This window comes from Lactuca saligna, chromosome 1 (genome assembly GCF_052625555.1).
Source record: "Lactuca saligna cultivar CGN05327 chromosome 1, ASM5262555v1, whole genome shotgun sequence".
NCBI classification, from domain to species: Eukaryota; Viridiplantae; Streptophyta; class Magnoliopsida; order Asterales; family Asteraceae; genus Lactuca; species Lactuca saligna.
In genome coordinates, this window is record NC_136417.1 from 56667914 (window position 1) to 56693357 (window position 25444).

Consider the following 25444-nt stretch of genomic DNA (forward strand, 5'->3'; position numbering starts at 1 on the left):
TTTGATCGTATTGGTTTACCATTACTAGTGAGGTGTCTTTTCCACACTATACTCAAAGGTCCAAGGTACCAAGGGTCGGCCCTTTAGATTGTTATCCTGCTCTATCAGTATTGTGATCTGTTAGATCGGTATACTGGTAGATAGGATGTTTCTATATGGTTATGATCAATTAGATCGGTAACCTAGGGTATAGGATGATGCTATAATTGACGGTCTGTTAGGCCTGTATATTATTATATATGTTAGCTAGCGTTTGATATCTATGTGATTATAGTTTGATTGGGGGTGGGTTGAGGCGTTGCTTTGTGCTCTAGGCCAATAGACCTAAGGCGGCCCGGATAGACTGAAGGCCCATCGAGGCGTACCAGTCAGGTTGAAGGCCCGAAGAACGGTCCAGACAGCCTGAAGGCCCGATGAGGCACTCTAGACATGCTAAAGGTTCTAAGAGCGGGCCAAATAGACTGAAGGCCCGGTGAGGTGGTCGAGTCGTGCAGAAGACTTTGTATGCAAGTTGCTTATTTATGATATTGTTCTATGTGTACGGTGTTGGTATTTTGGGGTAACTCACGAAGATTCAAGTTTACAGTTGTGGATTTTGTTTTAGGTACTTCGGATGAGCGCGGGAAGGCGAAGGCTTGATCATGCACCTCCTCACATTTTATGTCATGATTTCTGGGATTCTCTGATGATACATTTTTTGAAAACAATTTGTAAACAATTAATGGTTTTTCTTATGTTTAAAAAGTTTAATTTTTTTTATAAATTTTATGAATATTATAACATACTTGAATAAAATACTAAATTTATTATAGAGAATTCCAAGAAAGGGATTTACCCATCAATCATAATGTTAAGTTGGGTGAGAATTAGAGCCTCGATACTAATGAGGAAATAGATGACATGATTTGGATCCCATATGCTTCGAATGTAGGTTTGATCATGTATGTTATTACATGTACTCTCCCTAATGTGTCTTATGCTTTGAACATGGTTAGTTGATTTCAGGAAAATCCTGGTAGAGCTCATTGGACTACAGTTAAGAATATTCTTAAGTATCTACGAAGGACAAAGGGCATCGTTCTAGTCCTTGGTAAGAGTTAGTTGATATAGTGATGCTAATTTTTAGAAAGATCGAGATAACTTTTATTTTCAGTCGGGTTGGGTGTTTGTTTTTAATAATGTAGCAGTGACTTGGAAAAGTTCTAAGCAGGATACAGTGGCTAATTCTACTTATGAATCGAAGTACATCGCAAAAAGTGAGACATCGAAGGAGGCAGCTTGGTTAAAGAGCTTCATCAACAATCTCGGAGTAGTCGTAACCATTCAAGAGCCATTGGAACTTTTTTGTGATAACGAAGGGGCTGTTTCTTTGACAAAAGAACCAAAGGATCATCACAGATCCAACCATATCGATAGAAATTACCATTATAGCAGACATAGTGTTGAAGAAGGTTATCTCCTGGTGAAGTGAGTATCATCAAAAGACAATCGTCCAGATCCTTTCACGAAGGATCTAAGTAGGGCTAAACACAACCAACTTGCTAAGAGAATTAGCTTAAGAGACAATGTTAGTTTTATTAGTTAGTTGACAGTTTTGAAACTTTGTAACAAAATAAATGTAATTGATTTTGGTGGTTAAATAATAGAGAATTATTTATGAATATTGTACTGCCTTTTCACTTATTTATTCTTATGATTCACTTTGCATTTTTTACTTCCTGAATAATTTGATTATTCATAATTCCATAGTCGCTTATACTTTTTGAAGTAAGTAGTGAATTAAAACTGCTATGAATAGATTGTAGATTGACTATGTGGATTAGACATTGCGATGGGTTTCTATAATATTCATGAGTACTTACAAAAATGGAGAGTTTGAGTATAGGATAAACCTACACTAAGAGAATTACTTCATGGGTTATATCACAACTAATTTTGATATGATAATATATTTTGTTCTTCAAACGAAGATATATAAGTTGTAATTTAACAGTCAGTTGTACATTAGTATTGTAAAAAATGTATCAATAACATGATGTTGTAAAACGTAGTGTCAAGTATGATTTTGTGAGTACAAGATATAAGTATATAAGTCAAAGTTTATTCCTTCTTTTTTCTCTAACAAGAAAAATCGATATCTTTGGGCCCCTCCGTGATTTGGTGTTAACATTATAGTGTTGGGGCCAGCCAAGAATGAATTGATGTGTTCATTTAGTAGTCTGATGGCCTCGTCACAAATAAGGAAATTGGGAAACATAATTTTGGACAATAATATTGATTGTAATCCATGTCTCATTTCCATATGATATCTTGAAGAAAGAAGAAATATTTGATCACTTATTTTAGGTCCAATCTGCGATTAGGTCAAAGTTCTACAATTGCTTCGTAAAACACACTTTGCTATTTAATTTAGAAGTCATACTTACAGTTGTAGTTAAAAACTTATCCAAGTGGGAGACTCTTAGATTAAGGTGTTGAAGCTAATAACTATATTGTTATATTTACTTGAATTAAATGCAAAGTACTTTTTGGGTTCCCTCAAAACTAGTGATTGACTAGAATGAATTTTGGAGAGAGAGAGAGAGAGACTGATTTATTGATTTTATTATATGATTATTAAATAGTAATAAGTATTTTCTAATAAATTATGATATTAATATATTAATTAGAAATAATATTATTTTGATTAATAATTAATCATAAATTAATTGGAATTAATTTTCGCATGGATTCGATTAACTAAAATTATGGAGATTTAAGCTGTAATTGTTAAATAGTTGAACAAGAGAGCTTCCAGAACCTTCCATGGTTCATGGATGTTTTTTGGGAGTTTTTTAAGGGTTTTCATAGTTGTAGAACTTGCGACTCAATACCTACTCAACCGACTACTAATTAGCGAGTACTTGAGAATACTTGGTGAGTACTCGAATTTTCGGTAATTCATGTAGAAATATTTTTACGGAAATTATATATCTCAAAATCATAAGATAAAACATAATTTGATTGAAATTTATAATAAAAATAGATACATGTGAATACACAAAAACTGAGAAACACATAATGGTCTCACTTCGTGGATAATTATTGAAAATGTAACATATATATATATATATATATATATATATATATATATGTAGTAATAATCACATGTGTGTGTGTGTTAAATAATATATTTGTAGCATCCTAAATCCCATGCATATAATTTTACAACTTTTATGCTCACCTAAGAAGATCTACTCGACGAGTCGGTCCCCCGATTCGTCATGTAGGGATGGGTTTGGTCATGTGGATTAAGTGACCAACTCGACGAGTTGGTGGACCGAACTCGGCGAGTTGGTGCTGGAATGAAAAAACCCTAATCCCCGTTGTTTTGCACCCTGTTTAAGGGTTATTTTCCCCCTTAGCCTCCCTTACAACCCTTTTTGAGTCTAGAAACCGTAAATCACTATTTACTCTTCATTTTGTGTGATATTAAGCTTAGAATGTAGATTGTGGTGAGAAGAGCTTGAAGTACTAGAGTTTGGAACAAGAAGAGGTTGTGGATCCAAGTCTAACTTCATCTTAGCAACGTTTTAGAGGTAACAAGTCGTTACCTTAGCTTTTCATTAACTAGATCTTCTCCTTGTTGGTATTAAGGACAACTTTAGCATGTTTGGGGATCATTTCAGATGTTGTGGTAAGATCTGAAGTTGTAATTTCAGATCCGAATTTCCCTAGGTCTCTATTATCATAAGGGCATCAAATTTGTCAACATTTGGTCTTTCTCCATCCCTTAAACCCCTTATCTACCTTGGTTTTAATGAGTAAGGCCTTACATGAACATAAAGTTTGCAACTTTACGTGGAAAACTTACCCTAGGAGGCTAGATCTATTGTTTGGAGCATTGGAGTAGCTTAGAATCACCTGGACATGGAATGGATTACATAAAAACGATGAGACGAATAATTCAACTTGACGAGTTGGGGAGGGTTTTCTCGTTTCGAGTTTCTGCAAGGACTCAACGAGTCGGTTTGGAAACTCAAAAAGTCATATGGGGAGGGAAGAGGGGTTCCCAACATTTGGACATGTTTGAACTCAGTGAGTTGCCTGGAAACTCGACGAGTCAACTAGGATTTCATGACTCTGCGAGTTCTGGATGAACTCGACAAGTCAGTATGCTGCACTCAATGAGTCGGGTCAACATGGACTGTTGACTTCTCCTTTGACCAATGGTTAATCAGTTTGACTTTTGGGGTTATTTTGGTAATTTATTGAAATAGATCATTGATGAGTGTAGGTGCTGGTATTGGAGCTGTATTTGGAGGAGGTTGATATTATCATTTCCGAGCTACTTGAGAGGTGAGTTGTCCTCACTATACTAACATGGTCGAAGGCACCAATGTCGGCCCTTTATGGATTTGTAATCGGGTTACTGGATGATATGCTTATTAATTTACATCCTGGTAGTTAGGATGGTGATATGCTTAGTGACCTGGTTAGGTCGGTATCCTGATATATAGGATGATGCTATGTTATTGACGGATTAGGTTTGTATCCTAGTTATAGGATGTTGCTATGATTAGTGATCTGTTAGATTGGTTTGATTGTTATATATGCTAGTGTATGATATTTATGTTCACAAGTTTGTTTGATTGGGGGTTGGGTTGAGGCAGTCCTGCTTTGTGCTAAAGGCCAACATACCCAGGGCGGTCCGGATAAACCGAAGGCCCTGCAAATGGATTCAGTCAGGTCGAAGGCCCGGTGTGCGGTCCGGATAAGCTGTATGCCCTACGAGGTTGTCCAGATGTGTCAAAGGCTAGAAGAGCAATCCAGATAGGATGAAGGGTTGCGAGGCAGTCTAGTCAGGCTGAAGGCTCATTATGCATGTTGTTTTCTTATTTGTTATTGTTATGCTTTATGGCGTTGGTATTTTGGGGGTAACTCACTAAGCCTTCGAGCTTACATTTATCAATTATTGTTTCTGCTACTTCTGATGATCACGAGAAGGCGATGGCGTGGTCGTAAAGCTCCTCATATTTCATGATTTTTATCATTTGATTCTGGGATACTCTAACATTATACTATTTGAAAACAAGTTTTGTAATAATCATTGGTTTTGAAATGTTTGAAAGAGTTTTAAATTTGGCATGATTTTTTTGGATGTTACAAGTTGATATCAGATCCTTGGTTTGAGTGAATTGGAGGAAACACTCGCATGTCTCCAATCTCAAACCGAGGACAATATTTTAAAACAATTTTCTTAAAATGTTTTCAAAATAATAAAGGAGTATGCTAGTGTACGATCAGCTGGAGCTTGCGAATAGATGCCAAAGTACCTTACGGATTATTTGATTTATGTGATATGTTAGAACAATATGCTAGTACTAGGATAGGGATCTTCAGGAATTGCATGATAGAATTTCCTGATTATATGATGTCTGATATCCTAGGGTTTTTCCATATATGAAATTGACATCAGTACTGTAGTTACTTAGTGTATGCATCACGGTCGTACATAATTAACATCTTGTAGCCTAAGAATGTTTGGTTTAGCTTTATTTCCTATTCCTCATTTGGTTGTGGTATTAGAGTAGGACCAAGTATTTTGATGTCTATGGGCTCCAACATTATGTATGGTTAGCATACACGAGTGCTGCAGGGTTGGTTGAAGTTTCATGGATGGGTTGTTGGAATGAGTCTTTATGAGATATTTAGCATTACCCTAGGAGTGAGGATTGAGTGCATGCCATGCTTGTGTATAGTTTTGGGGTGTTGTGATGATACCTGAGACAAATATGTGTAGGTGTAGAAGGTAGTATGTGCCCGTACTACTGAAAGCACATAACCCATACGCATAGCAATGAAGTCAGAATCCGTAGGGTTTTGTTGGGGTTGGTTCCCTGATTATTATATTGAATATCTGATATCTTCCAGGTATGTTTTTCAGCATGGTGGTTACTCGATGATTTGTGACTGGATCCAGGTCAGGATCAGGGGACAGCGGACAAGAGGCACCCCCAGTGCCCGAGACTATCGGCCATATGGGGCCAGACGAGATGGAGGCTAGGATCCAGGAGATACTTCATGATGAGGTAGTTGAAATGTTCTGGGCTTAGTTACTGAAGATGTTTGGGTCTATCAAGACCGCCATGGTGGAGTATTTCGATGATTGCTATGCAGCCCTCACTAAGGCGGCTGCAGTAGCAGCCACAACGGCTGTAACGATAGTAAGGGTAGGAGCCATTCGGGCTTTTCAGTATCGAGACATCACCAACACGAAGCCCCCTACTTTTTATGTGACTCAAGACCCCTTCAAAGGCATTGGGTGACTGTTTGAACTGGATGAGTGTTTCTTCATGTGTTCATGTCCTAATGACCAGAAGGTCATATGTGCCCTGAACCTGCTGAGGTCTGGGGCAAAGGAATGGTGGAGATTGATGACCAGATTGTATTCTAATGACCAGATAGTCGCAGTTACTTGGGAGCAGTTCCAGGATATGTTCCACGCTCTCTACATTCCACGGGTCGAGCGGGAGTGGCTAGCTCAGGAGTTTCTGGATTTAGGACAGGATGGTGAGACGATGACGGAGATCACATGTATGTTCACAGAGAGGGTGATGTTCTGCCCAAAGTTTGCTTCGGAGTAGGCTCAGATGACACGTTATATAAGCATGCTCAAGACAAACATTCGCCAGTTTATGGGGACTCAACATTGTGATACGCTTCTGGACTTACAGGAGGCCACTAGGCGGCATGAGTTGGAGATTGAGTTGCGGTTGATGGAGCAGCGGAAGGCCTTGGAACTGACATATCCGGCGATAAATCGGTCTAAGACCTCTAATTCCAGGTCAGGGGGATAGTAGGGCCGCACTTTAGGCAAGTGCGGGAAGGGTCACTCGGGGGTTTGCAGATTCAACAGCGCGTGCCGCAAATGAGGCAAGGATGGGCATTATACGAAGGATTGTCGCCAGACAGCCCCAACTCAGGATATGAGGATCTACTACCATTTTCATTAGGTTTGTCACATGAAGACCAACTGTCCACAGTTTGCGGCCAGGTCGGCGTAGGCTCCAGCACCGGCTACACTGAGGATTACTGACGGCAGTCATGGTCAAGCAGCGCCCCCGAGGGCTCAGGGACACGCCTTCCAGCTTATAGGAGAGGAGGTCAGCGCAACGTTAGACGTGGTTGTTGGTATGTTTCTATTCCTTATCTTACTAATTATATATGTTTTATGCTTATATGTTGTGCCTGTGATTAGGTACATTTTTAGTGAACTCCTTACCTGCCCTAGTATTATTTGACTCAGGGGAAAGTCGGTCGTTTGTTTCTCAGTCATTCAGTAGGGAGTTCGGGTTTCCAGTGGGAGGGCTAGAGTGTCCGTTCCGAGTCTCTTTCACTAACAAACATGGAGTCTCCGCTTCTTCAGTCTATCAGGGATGTGTGTTAGAGATCTTCGAGGTATCTTTTCTGATCGACATGATTCTGATTCCCATGGGGGATGTGGGTGTGATCGTAGGTATGGATTGGACCAGTCACTTTGGTATCATGATTGACTGCGAAGGTTAGCAGTTGGTGGTCCGAACCCAAAGTGGGGGAGAACTGATAGCTTACGGAGAGGGCACCAGATTGGGATCAGGGTTTTGTTCGGCTACCAGGGCTTGGCAGTACATTCAGCATGAATGTGCAAGTTAACTAGTGTATGTGGTGGATACGCAGGAAAGGGATCAGGTTTTAGTATCAGAGGTTCTAGTTGTTGGGGAGTTTGCTGACGTATTTCTGGAGGAGTTACTCCAAGTGCCTCCAGAGAGACAGGTCGAATTTAGGATCGACCTAGGGCCTGGTGCGGCCCATATCTCCAAGGCATCGTATCGTTTGGCAACACCGAAGATGCAGGAGCTATCATCACAGCTGTAGGAACTGTTGGGCAAGCAGTTTATCCGTCCGAGTAGTTCCCTATGGGGATCACCGATTCTCTTCTCCAGGAAAAAGGATGGTTCACACCGGATGTGCATTGATTACCCGGAGTTAAACAAGTTGATGGTGAAGAACCGTTATCTGCTCCTTAGGATAGATTATCTTTCTGATCAATTGCAGGGAGCATCTTGGTTCTCCAAGATAGACTTGAGGTCCGAGTACCATCAGGTCAAGGTTAGGGAGGTGGACGTGGAGAAGACCACGTTTCATATTAATTATGGTCACTACGAGTTCATGGTGATGCTTTTTAGTCTCACCAATGCGCCTACAATATTTATGGACCTAATGAATCGGGTTTGCAGACCGATGCTTGATCGCTTGGTCATCGTATTCGTAGAAGATATATTGGCATACTCCAAGACCTAAGAGTAGAATGAGGAGCACCTTCGGGAGTTATTGGGAGTTTTGAGGTGGGAACGACTATATGCTAAGTTCTTGAAGTGTGAGTTTTGGTTACGAGAGGTTCAGTTCCTTGGACACCTTGCTAACCAGGAGGGGATTTTGGTCGATCTGGCCAAAATCAAGGTGGTTATGTAGTGGTAGGTTCTGAAATCTCCCTCGGATATTAGGATCTTTCTAGGATTGGCAGGGTACTACCATAGATTCATACAGGACTTCTCCAGGATTGCAGTACAACTCACTCGTTTGATGAGGAAGGGGTAGATTTCCGGTGGGGCACCGAGCAGTAGAGGGCATTTGAGACCCTCCGACAACGTTTATGCAAGGCTCCAGTATTAACTCTTCCGGAGGGAGTCGAGGATTTTATGATGCTCTGTGATGCATCCATCATGGGACGGGGAGCGTTCCTTATACAGAGACGATGGGTGATTGCCACGCATCTTGGCAACTAAAGTTGCACGAGACGAGATACCCTACTCATGATTTGGAGTTGGGAGCAGTGATATTCGCTCTCAATATTTGGAGACATTACCTATACGAGGGTCCACTGTACCATTTACACGGATCACAAGAGCCTGAGACACATCATGGATTAGCCGAACCAGAACATGAGACAGTGGAGTTGGATGGATGTTGTTAAGGACTATGACTGCGAGGTCATTTACCACCCAGCTAAAATGAACGTGGTTGTAGAAGCTCTAAGCTACAAGTCAGCTAGGTCTTCTACTCCAGTGGCATGTATGAGGATATCAGTGGATTCTCTACTTGTAAGCTTGATTAGGGAAGCTCAAGCAGGGGGTATGCGTCAGGAGAACTGGAGACTTGAGAAGATTAGGGGTGAGAACTCCCGGTTTGTGCAGGATAGCTCAGGATTATTGACCCGCTATGGTCGAGTTTGGGTTTCGATGTCTGGTGGGGTCAAACAGATTCGTTTTAGAGGAGGCTCATAAGTCTCGCTTCTATATTCACCTGGGGGTCACCAAGATGTACTAGGATTTATGATTGAGTTATTGGTGGCCATGTATGAAGAGGGAGATTGCATGGTATGTCGAGAGGGGCTTAACCTGTCGGATTGTCAAGGTCGAACATCAGACGTTGCATGGTCATCTACAGCCCTTGGAGATTCCCATGTGGAAGTGGGAACATATCACGATGGATTTTATCACCAAGTTGTCGATGATGGTGAAGGGTTCCAACGCTATTTGGGTCATCATCGATCCATTGACCCAGAGCACCCACTTTTTGGCGATACGGGAGAGTTCATCAGCTGAGAAGTTGTCCAACTTGTATATCCGCGAAATTGTTGCTTGCCATGGTGTGTGGGTCTCTATCGTGTCAGATTATGATGTTCGGTTCACCTTCCATTTATGGCAGAAGTTCCATGAAGAACTGGGCACACATCTGCATTTCAGCACAACCTATCATCTGTATACAGATGGCCAGAGTGAGCGGACCATACAGAATCTCGAGGATATTTCATTGTTGAGGATGGCGAAGGGCTCCGACGCTATTTGGGTCATCGTGGATCAATTGACCAAGAGCGCCCACTTTTTGGCAATACGGGAGAGTTCATCGTCCGAGAAGCTAGCCGACTTGTATACCCACAAGATCATTGCTCTCCATGGGGTGCATGTCTCTATCATGTCAGACCAGGATGTTCATTCCACCTCTCGTTTCTGGCAGAAGTTCCATGAAGAACTATGCATGCGTCTGCATTTCAGCATAGCCTATCATCCACAGATGGATGGCCAAAGTGAGCAGACCATACAAACTCTCAAGGATATGCTGAGAGCTTGTGTTATTGACTTCGGTGGGATCTAACACTCTTACCTACCCCTCACATAGTTATCTTACAACAAAAGCTTTCATTCTAGTATTGGTGCCCCACCATATGAGCAGTTGTATAGACGAAGATGTTGCACCCTAGTCTGTTGGGGTGAGATCGATCACAGGGTGATAGGACAAACAGAGGTACTTCTGCAAACTATCAATAGGATTCAACAAATCAGACAGCGGTTGCAGACTGCACAGAGTCAATAGAAGAGCTACGCCGACCGGTGCCTATACGAGTTAAGTTTCAGGTCGGTGACATGTTACTTTGGAAGGTCTCGCCCTGGAAGGGTGTAATCCACTTCAAGAAGAGGAGGAAATTGGGTCCCCGATGCCAGGGTTGGCAAGGTGGCATATAGATTAGAACTACCAGAGGAGCTTAGTCAAATCCACAACACTTTCCACGTGTCACATTTACGAAAATGCGTATTAGATGAGGAGGCGGTGGTGTCCTTGAATGACATACAGGTCGACGAGCACCTGAATTACATGGAGAGGCTGATAACCATTCTTGAGAGGAAGGTAATGGTACTTCAGAACAAGGAAGTACCTTTAGTAAAAGTACAGTGGGAGCAAAGGAGAGGATCCGAGTTGATATGGGAGCCGGAGGCTGAGATGCAGGAGCATTACCCCGACTTGTTCGTTGCAGTAGACTTCGAGGACGAAGTCTAACTTAAGCGGGGGAGAATTGTAACACTCATACTCCCAGCTATATAATTTTACAATGTTTATGCTATCCTAAGAAGATCTACTCGATGAGTTGGTACCCTGACTCATCGTGTAGGGACGGGTTTGGCTACGTGCTTTAAATGACCAACTCGACGAGTTGGTGGACCCAACTCATCGAGTTGGAGCTTGAACGAGAAAACCCTAATCCCTGGGGTTTTGCACCCTATTTAAGGGTCATTTGCCCCCTTAGGCTCACTTAAAGCCCCCTATTGTGTCCAGAAACCCTAAATAGCTGTTTACTCTTCATTTTGTGTAATATTAAGCTTTGAAGGTGGATTGTGGTGAGAAGAGCTTGGAACAAGAAGAGGTTGTGGATCCGAGTCCTACTTCATCTTAGAAATGTTTTAGAGGTAACAAGTTGTTACCTTGGCTTTTCAGTAGCTAGATCTACTCCTTGTTGGGATTAATGCCAACTTTAGCATGTTTACGGATCATTTTAGATGTTGGGAAAAGATCTGAAATTGTAACTTCAGATCTGGATTTCCCTAGGTCTCTATTTTCATAAAGGCATCAAAGTTGGAAAGCTTTGGCATTTCTCTATCCCTTAAACCCCTTATCTACCCTAGTTTTGATGAGTAAGGACTTTCATGCACAAAAAGTTTGCAACTTTCCCTTGCAAACGTTCCCTAGGAGGCTAGATCTACGGATTGGAGTATTGGAGTAGCTTAGAATCACCTGGACATGGAATGGTTTGCATGAAATCGATGAGTCGGATAATCCAACTCAGCGAGTTAGGGAGGGACTTCCCGTTGTGAGTTTCTGCATGGACTCGGCGACTCGGTTAGGTGACTCGATGAGTCATATGGGGGAGGGGGTTCCTGACATTTGGACATGTTTGAAATCGACGAGTTGCCTGGAAACTCGACGAGTCAACTAGGGTTTCATGACTCTGCGAGTTTTGGATGAACTCGACGAGTCAGTATGCTGCATTGGTGAGTCGGGTCAACATGGACTGTTGACTTTGCCTTTGACCAAGGGTTGACTAGTTTGACTTCTTGGGTTATTTTGCTAAATTGGGAATATATGGAATTGGATCATTGATGGGTGTAGGTGCTGGTGTTGGAGCTATATTTGGAAGAGGTTGATATTATCATTTCTGAGCTACTTGAGAGGTGAGTTGTCCTCACTATACTAACAGGGTCGAATGCACTAATGTCGGCTCTTTACAAATTTGTATCTGGGTTACTGCCTGATATGCTTATTAATCTACATCCTGGTAGTTAGGATGGTGATATGATTAGAGACCTGGTTAGGTCGGTATCCTAATATATAGGATGATGCTATGTTACTGATCGGTTAGGTATGTAACCTGGTTATAGGATGTTGCTATGATTAGTGATCTGTTAGATCGGTTTGACTGTTATATATGCTAGCATATGATATTTATGTGCACATGTTTGTTTGATTCGGGGTTAGGTTGAGGAGGTCCTACTTTGTGCTGAAGGCCAACATACCCAAGGCGGTCCGGATAAACCGAAGGCCCTGCAAAAGGATTCAGCCAGGCCGAAGGCCCAACGAGCGGTCCAGATAGGTTGTAGTCCCTGCAAGGAAGTCCAGATAGGCTGAAGGGCTACGAGGCGGTCTGCTCAGGCTGAAGGCTCATTATGCATGTTGTTTGCTTATTTTTTATTGATATGTTTTATGGCGTTGGTATTTTGGGGGTAACTCACTAAGCCTTCGAGATTACGTTTATCGATTATTATTTTAGGTACTTCTGATGATCGCAGGAAGGCAAAGGCGTTACCGTACAACTACTTATATTTCATGATTATTATGATTTGATTCTGGGATACTCTGACATTATACTATTTTAAAACAAGTTTTGTAATAATCATTGGTTTTGAAATGTTTTGTCCTCCACTTTTACAAAAGGAATAGAAAAAATCCTACTCCCTATCCTCTCTCTGCAAGTCTTCTTATTTACTAGGGTTTAGGTACAAACCATTAGACACATTAGATTTTTGGTGCTTGCTGTCGAAGGCTTTTGAAGAAGGATTTGAGTTGATTATTTGCTATAATAATCAAAATTTATGTAAACCCTAACTTTCTTGAAATTTTGAAACTACCTAGGGTTTTCTAGGATTTTTGATTTTCATTAGATTATAGTTATCAATAGAGAAAACATAGATCCAAATAGGTTGCATGTGAACTTAAGAGTTAAGTATTTTTCTGCCTCATGCTTTGAATTATAACATATCCAACCTATCATTTTCTTATCTTCAATTAGCCATAACTTCCTCACCTTGAGTTCATTTTTTATGAGTCCTATATAAAGGAAAGATGGACACGAGCTCTACAACTTCTTCATATTAACTATTGGTGGAATGTTTCCTGATTTTAAGTTATTAACTTGTGAACATCAGTGTTCACCCAATTTTGCCACTTTTAGGGTTTGAACAATCCATTTTTAAATGAACATATATTCTTCATTTTAAATCCATTTTCCTAATTTCTTTTTCAGAATATCTTTATTTTGTAGGCCACAACTTTAGTCTATAGAATTATCTCTCATTCGTTCCAGATCTCGAGTTATAAGGTTATGTATAACTTGTTGGATTAGTATCTAAGTCCATAACTATTTTGGTATGTACTTAACCCGATTGTGCATGGTCCTTTTGGGTTACCTTCACTAAAGCAACTTGATAGGATGATTTATGGAGAAAGATGATTAATTATAATTTATTAATATATTATATGAATAATATATTAAAAGAGAAATCATATTGTTTAATTAATAATAGTCAAGAATTAATAAGAATTAATTTTGTGGCTAAAAGACATTAATTAAATAAAGGGGACTAGAATTGTGAATTGTGTGATAGTTGAATATTGGGCTAATGGACTCCATATCGGAGGGGTGGATGAATTTTATGGGGAAACCCATCGGAAATCGTCCAAGGCCTGCTTAGGGCCTAAGCAGTCATATTAGGGTTTCCTTGTTTGATAACCCTAATAGCCTCACTATTTAAGGACCCCTAGAGCACCAAAAACATCTCCAAGAGTTTACTTAGGGTTCCTAGACGTTTTTTTGGTTTTTCTCCTCTTCTCCTAAGTCATCCTCTTGCTCTTGGTGTTTGTGAGTCATTAAAGGTACTACACTTGTGGTACTTGCTTTCAAAGCTAAGGAGATTCAAGGAACTAATTGTTATTACTATATAATAACAAAAGGTATGCATTATATTCTTTTATGTGGATTTCGAAAATAGTAGTAGCATGACAGGTTTCTTTTTGTGTTCATAAAGTTGTATAACTAATAGTGAAAACATAGATACAACTCTAGGGTTGCATGCACACATAGGATTGTTTGTATAAAACCCATCAGTGGTATCAAAGTCATTGGTTTTTGTTTTCAATTAGCATTATTCAAATGTATAAACTTGACATATGAGGGTTTATGGCCAACAAACCCTAGGAGGCATGAACTTTCAAAAAATTAGGGTTCTTGAACCCTGATTTTCGAAATTTGACCAGGGTTTCCCAAACCCTTTTCCTTAGCCTCCAAGATTTCGAAATCTTGGATTATCCAACCCTTGGATTTCGAAATTGCCTCCTTCCCCAAGATTAGATCCTAAATTTTAGGGATTTGGATAATGTCATATCTTGTAATTTTCCTTTAAATGTTTAAATTTGGTAATTAAAGATTTTGAATTATCCCATCCCAAAATTTCGAATTCTAGGGGATTTAAGGGATTAGGTTAAATTAATTGTTTAATTTAAAAGATATCCTTACCAAAATAGATGATAATTGTCAAATTAATTAGATAATCATTTTGTTATGTGATAAACTTGATTTGTTTGAATTATCTGATAGATTATCTTGCAAGAAATTGAATTAGGTCATATTTAGATAATTACCAATTCCTTGGTTAATTATTATTATTTTTAATTTGATCTAGAATGTTCTTGCTTATGTTTTGAAAAGTTTCAAAAGTTGTCCTCAAGTTTTGGAATTTAAATTTTGATTAAAAGTTTAATTTTTGAAAGTCTAAATTCTAAAACCCTAATTTTGAAAGGTTCAAATTTACACCCTTATGGTTTATTGATTTAATTACAAGTTTAATTAAAAGAAAGAATTAATAAGCCATAAATTAAAAGGTTTAAGACTAATTATATTAAAGGTATAATTAATAGTTTAAAGCACCTAGTATTTTAAAAGTGTAAAATACACCTTATACTATATATAACATTAAAAGTCTAATATCATATATGTATAACTAAAACTGGTAGTCTTACCGTTAGTAGGCCTCATTCATGAAGCCGATCTATAAGGGGGGGGGGGGGGTATAAGTTTATGGCCTATAAAATGGTCGTTTAATGGGTGTCCACTCTCACCCACCGGTTCCTTGATTGGTGGAGGGTCGTTAGCCGAACGGATATGATAGGGCAAACCCTCTCCTCATTAAAAGTATAATGAATAATAAATTAACTAAATGTTTACAAAATTCCCAATCTTAGTTACTTTAGGAAAAATTGAATTGATGCAATTCCATGAAATTACACTTTGTACCCTTGCTAAGACGTTAGTGGAGCATATGTGGTTAACCGGCACAATAATTGAGTTCTAGGCAAAGGTGGCAAAGGGTGACTCGATGTTTTTCATAGTTCAGTGGAGCGTGTGTGGTTAACCGGCACATCGAATAGGCGACTGTAACATTGGGGCCACCATGTACATTTTCATGGTTATTCACACCCTGTTTTGTGATCCTCGTCATCCCAGTCACAAATCGAGGGGCATATCGAGATTTAAACATGCCATTGAAAAGTTCAATGAATCTCAAAAGATCTAGGAGTTTTCAATACATTTGAAACTTAAATTTCCTTTTCGTTTTTCATGGTGGAAATTGGTAAATCGACATTTACCTACCTTCAAATATTCTGCAACTAGATTACATCATCCCTCTTCTAGGTTGTAAAGTATTGCGTAGGATCCTAGCCTCGATGTTTCATTTGGGTGTCACATCAAGGATTCTAATCAACTTAACTTGAATTTTCTCCCGTTTTGTAGATGTTTAGTTATGATAATCATGGTCTTCCTAAATTCCATGAAACAAGCTTTCCAAATGGAGATGATGTTCCATGATATGATCGAGGAACAAGAAATCATGCTTCACTTCCTCCACCTCCTCCAATTATTCACCCTAACCCACAAGTTCGAAGGCTTGAAAAAGTTCAATATCACTCAAGCCCTTTTGGCAAGTAAACACAAAGATGGGAAACCTGTGTGTGCACACATCTTAGAGATGAAGTCACACATTGATAGGTTAAGGATGTTAGGTGTCAAGATTTCAGGTGAGTTGGCTGTTGACTGCGTTCTTCAGTCGCTTCCTGAATCATATAGTGAGTTCGTTAGAGAGTACTATATGATAGATCATGAGGTGACCCCTCATTAATCTCACTTATTTGCTTATAGCTGCTAAATCAGAAATGATTTGGCATACTAGTCAAGCAAATTTGTATGGTGAATCAAAATCCCAAACTTCAATGGACATTGAAAATGGTGACATTGGAAATCCAGAAAAGGTAAAGTCTGAGATACTTCCTTGTGCCATTCCAAAAGAGTCCATTTTCTTTTATTGCCAAAAGAAGGGGCATTGGAGACGAAGCTGTCCTATTTACCTAAGAGGTCTAAGAGATGGGAGAGTCATGATGTATGGCTCTACTTCAGGTAAAATCCATTAACTAACACTTTTAAGTTCCTATTCTATATTCTTAATACATGATGTGATAAGTGTTGGATTAGTGTCTAAGTCCATAACTATTTTGGTATGTACTTGACCCGATGGTGCATGGTCCTTTTGGGTTGCCTTTACCAAAGCAACTTGATTGGAGAAATAAATAAAGAGAGAGAGGTTATTATGATTTATTAATATGTTATAAGAATAATATATTAAAGGAGAAATCATATTTGTTTAATTAATATTGGTCAATAATTAATTAGGAATTACTTTTGCGATCAAGTGTAATTAATTAAACTAGAGGGGCTGATTTGTAATTATGTGATAGTTAGAAAATAAGGTAAGGATTATCTTAAATATAGGGTGAACGAATTTGAGGTGATAAGGCCTTAGAATTTGAATATGATAAGGATTCAAGGATTATCTTATGGGTTGCTTTGTGGATAAGCAACTAGATAAGGATAATGACTGAAACTCTATCTCTACACCTATATAAACACCCCTCGGCTCATGAATTCGTGTATCTCTTCTCAAGGAGTCCTAAGGATGAATTCTAAACTCTCTCCTCTCTCTTTATATCTTCTCCATTTGCTCTTGGTGTTTGTAAGCCATTAGAGGAGTGAAACTTGTGACTCTAAGCATTTTAAAGTCAATTCAAGGAGGAATTAGGATTGTTATTGCTACATAACAATCAAGGTAACATTATAAACTCATTCTTATGTTAATATGATTACTTTCATGTTAGAATTAGGTTTTATAGTCTTGGATTCAAAGCATGTACAATAGAGAAACCTAGATCCAAGCATTAGGGTTTGTATGAGCACATAGGATGTCTTATGACCAAAAACCCATCAGTGGTATCAAAGCCTAGGATGGTTTCAATTGTATTGATGCATTGTATATCTAAAAAAAAATCGATTTTTGATGTTTTAGAGGCTGGACTCGCCGAGTCCAAAGCTGAACTCGCCGAGTCCAGGGTGACTCGACGAGTCCAGGCTTGACTCGACGAGTCAACTCGTCAGATAATGCTTATCTCGGGATTTCTTGCTGTTTTTACGTATGGATAGTTACCTTATTATGTTAGATCAATATTAATCCGATTATATGATATATTTGACTATATTTTTGATCTAAATGAAGATATTTATCAATTAATAAGATAATTGTTTCCTTATAAGATAATTGATTAATTATTTTTAGTAAATTGACAAATTATTTTGCAAGAAATCATTAATTAAATCAAATATGGATAATTATGTGATTAAATGTTAATTTAAAATTATTTGTTATTTGATCCTTGTTGTTATGAAAAGTTTCATATTTTCCCCTTTAGGTTTTATAGTTTAAATTTGAACCCAAAAGTTTTGAAGTTTAGAAATTTAAATAGTTAAAACCCTAATGTTTTGAAAAAGGTTTCAAAACTTGCCCTCAAGTTTTGGAATTTAAAAGTTAATTAAAAGTTAATTAGGAATGTTAAATTCTAAAACCCTAGTAATGTTTTGAAAAGTTCAATTTACACCCTTATGGTTTTATTAATTAATTAAGGTGTATAATTAAAAGAAGTTTAATAAGTCCATAAACGTTTAGGTTTACAATTTAATTGAATTAAAAGTATAATTGTTAAATTTGATCACCTAATATTTTAAAAGTGTAAAATGCACCCTATACTATATATAACATTAAAAGTCTAACATTATATATATGTATGAGTAAAAGTCAGTCTTACCGTTAGTAGGCCTCATTCACGAAGCTGGTCTATAAGGGGTGTTTAAGGAAATTGCCTATAAAATGGCGATTGAATGGGTATCCACTCTTACCCACCGCATTCTTGACTAGTGGAAGGTCGTCAGCCGAACGGGTAGGATAAGACGAAACCTTCCGTTATATGTATAATGAAATACAAAGTAACTAAATGTTTTTCAAATTCCCAATCTTAGTTACTTAGGCAAAAGTGAATTGATGCAATTCCATGAAATTACACTTTGTGCCCTTGCAAAGACGTTAGTGGAGCGTGTGTGGTTTACCGGCACACTAAAGGGTTCTAAGCAAAGGTAGCAAAGAGTGACTCAATGTTTGTCATAGTTCGGTGGAGCGTGTGTGGTTTACCGGCACATCGAATAGGTGACTGTAACATGTGAGGGCACCGTGTAAGTTTGCATGGTTATTCACACCCGCTTTGTGATCCTCGGCATCCCAGTCACAAACAAGAGGGGCATATCGAGATTTCAACATGCCATTGAAAGTTCAATGAATCTCAAAGGATCTAGGAGTTTTCATAGATTTAAAACTTAAATTTCTTTTTCGTTTTTCATGGTGGAAATTAGTGAATCGTCATTCACTTACCTTCAAATATTCGGCAACTAGATTACGGCATCCCTTTTCTAGGTTGTAGCGTATTGTGTTGGGTCCTAGCCTTAGTATCTCATTTGGGTGATTTACTAAGGACTCAATCGATCAACTAACTTGAATTTGTTTTCTCCCGTTTTGTAGATGTAAAAGTTCGACAATAATGGTCTTCCCAAATCCCATGGAACAAGCATTCCACATGAAGATGATATTCCACGATTCGATCGAGGAACAAGAAATCATGCTTCACTTCCTCCTCCTCCTCCAATTATTCTCCCTAACCCACAAGTTCAAAGGCTTAAAAAGTTCAAGATCACTCAAGCCCTGTTGACAAGTGAACATAAAGAAGGAAAGTCGGTGTGTGCACACGACCTAGGGATGAAGTCACACACTGATAGGTTAAGAATGTAGGGATCCGTTGTCTGTGAGGAAATGGCTGTTGATTGGGTTCTTCGGTCACTTCCTAAACTCATATAGTGAGTTCGCAAGAGAGTACTATATGATAAACCACGACGTGACCCTTATAGATCTCACCTATATGCTTATTGCTGCTGAATCAGCAATGGTTTGGCGCAATAGAAAAGCAAAGTTGATTGGTGAATCTGCCTTCAGGACCTCTATGGATATAGACAATGGCAATGAAAGACATGCAATGATCGAAAAGTTTCATCATAAGAGAAAGGCGATGTCTGAAGTAGTTCCATGTGTTGTTCCAAAAGAGTCAATTTGCTTTTATTGCCAAGAGAAGGGGCATTGGAGACGAAGTTGCCCTATTTACCTAAGAGTCTAAGAGATGGGAGAGTCAAAAGTATGACTACACTTCAGGTAAAATCCACTATCTAACTCCGTTAAGTTCCTATTCATTGATTCTTAATACATGATGTGATAAGATTGCATTTGAATGTTTTGAAGGATCCGTGAAAAGAAAGGAAGCTTGATAAGAGAGCAAGATGAATCTAATCACAAGAGATGGATCTCGATCGCATGGACTTGAAGATTGGATTTTGAGCTTAGATAGTTATGATAGAGTTGTTAGAAATTTTCCTTTTTCATAGTTTTCAATATATTTTGCATTGTAAGGATAAATGTTTTTCCGCTGCTTTTATAAATAAAATAAATTTTTTGTTTGACTTATTTATTTATTTATTTGTTAATTTCCTTACAATGAAATCATTATGAAAATTGATGTTTGCATATTTCTACAACGAATGGATATGATTCTTAGTTATGTTATTTATGGAGATGTCAAGAATTTACCAAATAAGGGAGAGTTTCTCATCGCCCAAGTTTCAATTGGACAGAAACTTGGAATCATGCATCTTGGTTGCATGATGAATGAGAAATTTCATATTTGGAGATTAGACAAATTCGTTGACAAAGTGTCAAGTGAAGGACTAGGAGATCGAGTACACAAAGTTGTGTGTTGATCAAGTTCACCATAAGAGTAACAAAGATATTCATCATGATTTACTAAAGGCTTAGTAAATATGATTACACTTACAAGATTAAGTGTAATTCTGAATTGATTAAAGGGTTTAGATCAATAGTAGAACGAACAAGAAGAATCAAGTAGGCAAAAAGATAAAAGTTTCTCCATTCTAAAAAGAAGGGAGAGTAGCTTTTATGCTTTATAATGGGTCTTAATGATTAAGAACCATGTTTCAATTGATCCTCTAAGTAAGTCTTAGTACAACTGTATGTTTAAGAAGAGGAATCAAGGATTGAAGAAATGGTTAAATCAAGAAGTCTATCATACTTCGTTCCAATAAAAAGTCTTAAAGTTAAGATTGTGGCAATGAGTGAAAAGTATTAAAGGTTTATAACATTCATAAAATGTGGAAAGTTGTGATGTCTTGAATAACACAAAGACCAACTTGGACCAATTTATGAAGTGTTTTGATAAAAACTACACTAACTCTTGAATATTTGGTTGTCAACAAATGTTTATTGACAAGAGAATCTTATATCTCAAGGAGTCAGTTGGAGTCTTAATGGTCTTGAAAAGTTTCAAGAACAAATCAAATAAACCTTATCGATCATCACTAGCACACGAGTTGAGTTTTACAACCTATCGTGTTGACGATATTTTGATTCTATCACTACTAGAAAAACAGCCTTTTACGACGTGCATTGTGCGTCGTAAAAGGCTCAGACGACGCGCAAATGCGCGTCAAGGAAGGCCCTGTCATAAAGAGAGACGACGCGCATTTGCACGTCGTCTATAGACGACGCACATTTACTACACTCATTTACGATGCGCAATTACGACGTGCGTTTACGACACGCAATGCGTATCAAGGAAGACCCTGTCATAAAGGAAGACGACACGTATTCACGTGTCGTAACCTTACGACGCGCGTGTTAATGACACGCAATGCGTATCAAGAAAGCCCCTGTCAAGAAAGGCCATGTCATAAATGAAGATGACACACATTTTTGCGTATCATAATTTTAAATGTTTAAAAAAAATATTATTTATATATTTACTAATTTTAAAATTAAATAATACATTAAAAATCTCATAATACAAATTAAAATACCATAAATAACAAAGATAATTCATGTCACTGATATGTCAAATACAAATAATTATTCCAAAAGTGAGTAAATGTTATAAAAAATTGAACTCATTTATATACAATTGCATCATCTAGCTTACTATGTACTAACAACTCTCTATGTGTTTACTTTTGCTTGAGTCTCGTTTCCTCCAAAGCTTATAGCCATGCCAAAATATGATATCTTGGATAAGAGGGTATGGCACAAGGATGGTTTGGAATTCAATGATGTGAACATTAATCCCTCCATCAAACCTTGAAGAAGTGGTTAAAGATGAGATGACATGAGAGATTAAACGGTTTAAGTTTCTGTAACTTGGTCTTGCTTCTTTTTTTAATTATTATCATATGTTGCACTTGGGTAGTAGTAGTAACAGTATAATGTATAGATTCCCAATCAGGACATATAAAGACTTGGTGGAAAGAAACAATTTTTTTTATATAAATTTGGTTATTACCAATTATGGTGCACCCGTAAAGATTGTAACCCGGGATCATCCCTGATGTCACCTTTTTGACACGTGTCAGACTTAAACGAATATGTGCATTGTCAAACATCCCGTTTCTAATCAGAGTCTTGAATATAAACTCCTTAATCTATCACAATTAAATTCAAAATAAATCAACATTTTAACAAACTAAACTTTACCATGAACAAGATATATGAGATATCTAACCTCATCACGAGTTGGAGCATTGTTCAAAGCTAGAGCTTTTTCCGAGTCAAACATCCTGTTTAAATGCTCTTCTAGTTTAAAAACTTTCCCGTTATAAATTCTAAGTCACAAAAAAAACAAACAATAAGAATGCATAAAAGTAAAGATTACTATATTTATATAATGGGCATACATACCGTTGCATTGTCACGGCGTAAAAGTTCATCACCAACCCAAACAAGAATCTTTTCATTAGTAGCAACAGAGATAGATGGTGTTGGAATCTTTGGGAATCTTGTGCTTCTTGCATGACTTTTAAGCATGTTATAAAAGGGTTGACTTTGCTCCAAAACATCATAAAGTGATGGTGGAAAAGGTTGAAGAGAAAAGAAAGCAACTTAGTAACCAATCGTTTTCTATTCAATATTTCAATCATACATAAATCATAAAAGTTGGTGTTTTTAGCAGTTACATAAGCAAGAGTTAATTAAGTAGTACATACAGGGCGATATTTTACTGGTTGTACAAAGCGTGTAGATTTGTGCACACTTTTGTACCACTATGGAGCCCAAATCCCATCAACACTTTTTGGACCAGCTTCCCATCTGGATATACAAAAAGGATAAGTAAATTTCCTTTTTGGTCCTTGTGTATACCTGATTTGTTTTCAATTTTGGTCCTTAGTTGAGGTTTTTGGTCCCTGTTCCAAGTAATATGACATTGATTTAGATTGGAAAAAAATCAGCTTTACTTAGGGACCAAAAACGTTACAAGAACCTCAAATAAGGACGAAAAAAATTTCGGGACCAAAATTGCAAAAATCAGCTATATTGGGGGAGCAAAAATGTAATTTAATCTAAGTAACAGCTAACTGGTAGAAAACATTGACATACTTGAGCATTGAATCTTGGAATGGAATGTCAAGATCTTCACAAAGACCTCGTAATGCAGCCAGTAAACAACGTAAAACAGTAAACAGTTATTTAAGAAAACATAAAGAAAACAAAAAAAATTGAAAACCTCAAGGTCTTGTTGAAGATGAGCAACATCAAGAATAGGAGGGGGTTTCTCTGATGCAGAGAGTTCACTGTATACAGAAACCAGGTCTACTAACCCTAGTTCATGGAAGGATGAAGGGACAACTTTGTCAAAAGATTGCTAAAAACAAACAACAAATAAAGATAAACCATGATTATTAAAAACACTGTCTAACAAAAACCATTGTAAATTTGTGTCAACTACCAATGAATCAATCAGATTCCGAATTAATATAAAGTGTTTTCCTTTTTTTGTCAAATCATCACTTAATCCAGGCAGTCGTACTTTTGCTATATGCTGTGTAATAAATCAAATAAACGTCATGAGCTTTTAAAGATGGAAAATAAAATTATGCAATTGCAACTTGCAAGCATAAAAAGCTAATCAGTTACTTTACAATAACGATACTTCTTTTTTCCAAGACCATAAATGATGTTTTTCACAACCTTATTTCCATTAGACTCCTAAAAAACAAAAAGAATAATTAGTTTGAGATGAAATGAGGACAAGGATGGTGGAGAATGAACTAACGGAGACATGATAAAGGTAATTGGGAAGAAGAAGCCGTCTCTGCCTTAAAATTGCTCTAGAGGCCATTATCATCACATACCAAAACTCCCTGTAACAACCACATCAGATTTCATTAATCATCGTTCTGTAGTCTCCCGAGTTTTAGGGTCAATCCCACAAAGGGTATTTCGGTATTTATGAGTTTTGTTCCTCTAGGAGGGGAGGTACACTGGTTCTTTTCTTGCCTCCCATGTATGATTATTTCCAAGTTACTTGCTGATCCCCGACATCCCGTAAGTTTGTTTATTCTTATTTTGTTATTTATTTTTACATAAAATTGAATTATCAGTAGTAAGTTGTAAATGATTATTCTTCAAAGACCAAACGCTCTATTAAGAAATAAATGATTTGAGTGTAAGAAGAACCTATGAGCCATATCTTGCAGTAGAAGATGCTAACTTTTTTTCATCAAGGAACCTCACAAAGTTCCTAAGAACATAGATAAAAAACAAATGAAATTTTATTTCTTTTTCTTGCAATTAACCCTGAAAACTAAAACTCAGAATTGTACCATGTTCCTATTCCATCTGCTGCAAAAACCATGGGATTGTAGTCATAGCCCACACCAATTTCAAATTTCTCAGAGACAAAAATAACCTAAAATAAAATGTTGTTTATCAAAATTTGAATAAGAAGTACAAAAACAATGTACAATGATAGAGAGGATGCTAACCCACATCACGAAGAGGCAAAGGGGAAGGTCCAATTTGGTCAACAAAGTATATCATTGAATTATGACCTGTTTGTTATGCCAACAAAGCCAACAAAAACATGGAAGATAATCTTTTGATAGTGATTATAGATTTAAATTGCCTATGAACACACCCTTATTTCTCCATCACAGAACAATCACCAAACATCATATCCTCGATTTGAATTTTTGCTGTTGATTCTTGTGCTATGGACAAGTAAGATATACCTTAAAGGGGAGGGTAAAAGAAAAGCGAGCTCAGATAAAAGCATGTTGATCAGATTTCAGACTGTTTTGAGGAAGAAGAAGAGATGGGGGTTACCATCATATATGCAGAGATTGAAGTCAAAATCATCTTGAGCCATTGAAGCTAAATACGATGGTTGACATGAAAAACTGTAACAGGGCATCCCTGTTTTCAGTTTATCCCTCAGGAACAAATGGAAGTTGAACCTAGAGATGAATTGAGAGAAGAGTGTTGATCATCAATCTGTTTATTATTGTTCTGATAAGTGTTATTGGGGCATGTAAATAGCAAGATATATGCATGTAAATAGCGAGATATGATTATTGCAGACTTATGGATGAGCTGTAAGCTTATTAGAAGCCCTAATAGAAAAAGGGAAAACAACAAACTGAAGAATCTGAAACCTTTCAGCGGCACACTTGGCCCTCAGGTATGCGGTTTCAGCAGTGTCGAATGGCAGAATTCGATGCCATGGGGACAAGTAAGAATCGGTGTTCTTCAACGAAACCGCTACAAAATCTGATTCCGATATGTGATTCTTAATTTCATTGAGTGAATCTATGAATTTGGACTTGGTGACCTATTTTACAGGCCATTGAGGATGGCAAACGACGGCGGGTTTTTGGTTGAAGAAAGAGAAGTCGGATGTGTGGGTGCAAAGGAAGCTCCTCCACATCATTGAAATGACGGCATCAGCAGTCAGCTGTTATCTTCGTGTTCAAAGGAACATCTGAAGCATCTGAGGATGA

General features: G+C 37.8%; 1 pseudogene; it reads right to left on the minus strand.

Annotated features, from left to right (window-relative positions):
* Positions 1-21494: 21494 nt before the first annotated feature.
* LOC145006690 (branched-chain-amino-acid aminotransferase-like protein 1) lies at positions 21495-24813 on the minus strand (annotated as a pseudogene).
* Between the last annotated feature and the right edge of the window lie 631 nt (positions 24814-25444).